The 5,041-nt window shown below is 32.6% G+C and overlaps 1 long non-coding RNA gene across 1 annotated transcript; it reads left to right on the forward strand.

Annotated features, from left to right (window-relative positions):
• Positions 1 to 343: 343 nt before the first annotated feature.
• On the forward strand, positions 344 to 1,154 carry LOC134254870 (uncharacterized). Its single transcript, XR_009989396.1, has 2 exons — positions 344 to 376; positions 841 to 1,154. It is a non-coding gene; the product is annotated as an uncharacterized LOC134254870 (long non-coding RNA).
• Positions 1,155 to 5,041: the final 3,887 nt, after the last annotated feature.

Here is a 5,041-nt window from a genome sequence, read left to right on the forward strand (position 1 = left end):
ATGATATAAATTTTGTATGAAATTTAAAAAAAGACCTATATAGCCGTTTAAAAGGAAAGAAAAAAAATGGATTGCAACCTTAGCCTTCATGCAACATTACAAAATAAAAATAGTTGTTGATATCAAAATAAACATGGCATTGAACGATATTTATTAAGTTTTGGTCATAGTAACATGAAATGTCATAGATGATATTTAAATTTTTGTTGACCACCTGCAACATTTATAAATTATGACACTAACCAGCAAATTAATAAAACTGTTATCGCGCATATTAACCAATAAAAAAAATGTAAAAATAATATAAAATAAAACAAGCGTTTCCTTATTTTAAACTTTGCATAATTATTTTTAAAGGGAGGATTTCTGCGATCTGGTAAGAGATTTCATTCTTTTAAATGTATATAAATATATCTTATTTGACTTTGACATACAAATTCAATTTCAAAATAACACCCTAAAATTATTTAGTATTCAGTGCGGTTATTTAATTGCATATACCCTTTAAATAATGCTGATGTCTAGTTTAAGATTTTAGAAGTGAGAAAGAGAATCTTCCCCCTCTCCTCTCTCTCTTTCTCTGTTAAACTGACAGATTTCTTCTCTTTGCCAATAATCATTTTTTTAAAGAAACGATCGAATTGATTTCATACCAAATAGGAGTACTCATTGTACATCTGTTGTTTATTCTCACTCACCTTAATTTTATATCTATAAAGTTATTATTTAAGAAGAAGACGACACTAAAGATATAATATTATATTTGAACTCATAAATATTTCTTTTTAAAGAGTGTAAGGAATGTATATTTGAATTATGATATAAAACTCCAATCCATAGATGCAGCGTTTTACCATGCGGATGTTGATTGGTGTCTTGTCCCTACTGATGTCTGGATATTTTGTCGAAAGCTGTATCTGCCTCCGAACATGTGACCTGGAAGACTGCAAATCCAATTGTCAAGCAAACAGTTATTTGTCTGGCATATGTTTGTTGTCAGATATTTGTCCAGGAAGTATGCGGTACTTCTGTAAGTGCATGGTCAAAAGGACAATAAGTAATCGCTGATACGATGCGATAAAGAAGATTGAAATACACACATGTATTACTTTCAAAATAAATGACAGTAAAATACAGTGAAATGACTCAATAAATCTTTGTTGTTTGTTTATTGTTTATCGTCCCAATCGAGAATTTTTCACTCATATGGAGATGCCACCACTTGCCGGTGGAGAGCTGCAAATTTTGTCCTATACTCGGCACTCAAGTCCATGAAGGATCGTTTTCTTGCCAGCACCTACTGCGACACGGGACATCGGTTTAAACAGTCTCATTCGAAGGACCGGTCTTCACGTCCCACAGTGGGATCGAACCGGCGACGTAAGGATCAACTCCTTGTTTCGCGAATCTATCTAACAGACACTATAACCACTTTGCAATGGTAGAACACAAGAAAAAAATCAGTATATGGTAAATTAAACCTCCTCTCTACAATGTATGTTTGTACCTTTATGAGAATATTGTCATTGTCACCTAGTGAGTGTTTTTATTGAAAGCAAATTCTTTTAAACCATGGTTTTAAAATTAAAATTAACAATATGCCAGAATTTTTCATGTACGTATATGCCATGTCGAGACTCATTCTAAAATCAATTTTCAATAAATCTGCACCCCCCCCCCTTCTGCGCAAAAAGGTACAACTCATATATCACTATTTTGCACTGGTAAATTATTTTCTTTACTGCATATTATTATGATGTTGATCGGTAAAGAGGGAATGTTGGCAGGGAAAATGAGTGGCACTGTTGGCCGGAAGTAGAAAAGCCGTATTCCTAGGATCCTTCCCGAATGCACATATTAGAAATCCAAAGTAACGGGTTATTAAGTCTCCGAGTTTATTAATAAAAGCATGTAATTAAATGATGGATAGCAATTTTGACATTCAAGAAATACACGCAGGGAGCACAGACGGAAGTGGCCAGTAATGCGTCGGACCTTCGAACTAACACATACAATTCAAATACTCTTATATAAAAGAGTTCTTGGACAACAATTAGCAAAATGAGTGACAAAATGACATGAGTCGATTAAATTACAATCTGTGAAAAGTTTCGATAAGATGGACATGAAAGAAAGATCAATTTAATACTAACATGTAAAGTTTTTATAAGAGACTAGTGACTGTTAACACCCTGTCCCTTGCATTGTCCATAGAGTGTCACTATGCAATGAAATCAATAATTAGTTATTTCATTGTCCAGCCATAAAAAAAGATTCAGAATTAATTTCAGTGAAAATATCTGATTACACAGATTTAAGTTTAAAATAAAAGTCCAAAAGAAATATTGTAATAAGGGTCAATTCTGCACGGTTATAATATGAACAAAGAAATGTTTTAATGTCGAGATTTTTAAATTTATTACTCCTAAATATGTTGTAAGATAGTTAAGATATACTTAAGTCACCTCTACTGGCCACCTACGTTTTGCCAAGATTGTTAAATCTTAGCACGCTTCTAGTTACGGTCTTAAGGCTAAGACTGCACTGAAGTCCTATTTAAGCATGGTCATAGACTTAAGTACCCTTTATGTTACAAGCCCCTGGTGCATGACATTGATTTTTCATTGTAAATTCACTTCCGGTTTTGAAATGAAATTTAAATCCTTCTGTCAGGTATGGACAAGTAATACACCTGGGTTAGTTGCATCTATTGATGATTGCTGGTTCGTTATTTTTATCTGCAAAGGGTGCTTTGGTAAGACTAAGATGTAATTTAAGAGACGAGCTTTATTGCTTAATTTAAATGATCTTGGAAGTTTTTAATATTTTTTTCATGTCTTGATCATCCTCATCATCGTTCAATTAGGTATTTAGAAACGTAGTTAAAATGCAAAATTTTAATAAATATATTCAATATATATAAATCCGCTCACACTAAGGAAAATCTCACGAAAGAAAATATCTTCTTACAGTGAAAAATAAACCCGTTAATGATGTCATACCATACGTTTCAATGCATAATCCAAGAAATTCAGAAATTTTTGACATAATTAGAAATAATTTTTACAATGTACATTTACACAATAGAAAGGGAATGCCATAATCTGTCCCAAAGTACATAAAATAGAAGGGGAACGCCATGAATCAATATTGCGTGAAAAAAAAAAAAACATCTGAAAAGACCGTGAGACGTACAATAATAAAGTAATCAGACGATACTGAAGTAATATACGTTAATAAATAATAGTTCTTCATATAGATATACAGTCATTTATTTGAATTCTGTACTTTTTTAAACTGTCTTTTAGAAAAAAGTTTCAAATATATTGACGTTTTGATGAAAGGAAAATCGCACTTTGTTAAACTTACGTAACTCGAAACCAATACGAAAGCGTTCGTGAGTTGTTGTTCATTTTATTTTAAACTTTCAAATTCTCACCAATTTATATTTTGTTAGCAATATGATTCTGAACCGATTCAATGAATGCATAATATAAGCTAAATTCTTCTAGCTTTTAAATACACATGTTAAATTTGGGATAAACACACGCTGATTTAAAAGTCATTTTTGGAGGTCACAGGTAACTGTCTTCAAAATCACTGCAGAGTTAATGTTTATACAACAAATATCACTATTGCAAGAAAGGTGCGAAATTGTCGTTCCTTGAAAAATTACACTCTGGATATTATTTTTATAGTAGAAATCGACCACAGGGTTGCAGAAGGCGATTTTCCGGACTAATGAGACAGAATAACGTGGAAGAAATCAGTTCCCAATAAATTTCATCCGGAAGGTGATGCGTCCTGATTCATGGGGTCCAGATTAACGCGGCACAAATGTGCTATCTTAAGTCAACTTCGAATGCTTCAGAATGAAACAAAAAATCTGCCAAATCATTAGATAACAAAACACTCGAAAATTATTTACAGGGTTTCGTATTAATCCAAATGATAAATTTATATCATCAAACTTAATATACAACATTTTAACACTAATTAACAATAGTCTACTTTTTCAGACGTTACTGCGATTTGAGTCTAGAAACCATTTCCAGGTATGCATATCAGTATCGGCATTGGGAAGTTAGCATTGAAAATTCTATAACACAAACATGCGTCATCATCCAGAAACACATGATGACATATACAGTGTAACATGATGTAAACTGAATGTTCACTGACAAGTCTGAAAATGTTTCTAAATGACAAACCTTTCAGAAGACGCAGTCTTCTTTCATTTAACTGACTGGTACCATTTCAACCTGTGAAAACAATCAGAATTAACCAAGAAATAGAAGTAGGACTTCTAGCATACATACGGCGTTAACAGAAACACAATCACCAAAACCAGAAATTGAGAAACAGGTCAAAATCGTCTGTGCAATGCCTTAAATGTAAAAGAAGAAAGTAAAAATTTATCAATCTAATAAATCCAGACCAGCCAGGGTATCCTACTGATAGGGCGTTTGCTTCGTGACCGGGAGGCCTGGGTTCGATTCCAGTTTGCCGTGCGCTTCAATCCTGAGATGTTAACATAAATACAGATAGTGATTGTTTCTTCGTCAAACGCCCTTTATAATAATGAAGGTTTTCGAAAAAATGCAGATCGAAAATTTAAAAAAATTCCAGCACTTTTTCTACAATATCTCTATACCTGTAAATATTTTGTTTAAACATACAGAATAAGGGTAGTAAAGAATTACATAATCTTTCCATTAATATCATGAAATGGGGGCAAGCCCCTATAACAAGTGGTATAAAGGAGTCGAAAGTTATTTCTTAATGTTTCAAATAAAGTATTGAGAATTTGTTATTCATCAGAAAAAGCAAAGTTGTTAAAAATGACAAGTACTTACAGGAGGGTTCCTCAAAAACATCAAATGATGTCACTTCAGGCCAAAAAGATAGCTTAAAAAACTATTTTCATAGGTTTTGTTGTGAATTTGAATTATTTATGTCACAGAGGTCATCTTACCGTTATTTCTTCTGGTATCATGGCTTCCATTTACTTCCATATAAACCGAAAGTAACAAAAATGACA

This window comes from Saccostrea cucullata, unplaced genomic scaffold (assembly GCF_032062105.1).
Source record: "Saccostrea cucullata isolate Sc308-1 unplaced genomic scaffold, CSIRO_AGI_Scuc_v1 ctg1535, whole genome shotgun sequence".
NCBI classification, from domain to species: Eukaryota; Metazoa; Mollusca; class Bivalvia; order Ostreida; family Ostreidae; genus Saccostrea; species Saccostrea cuccullata.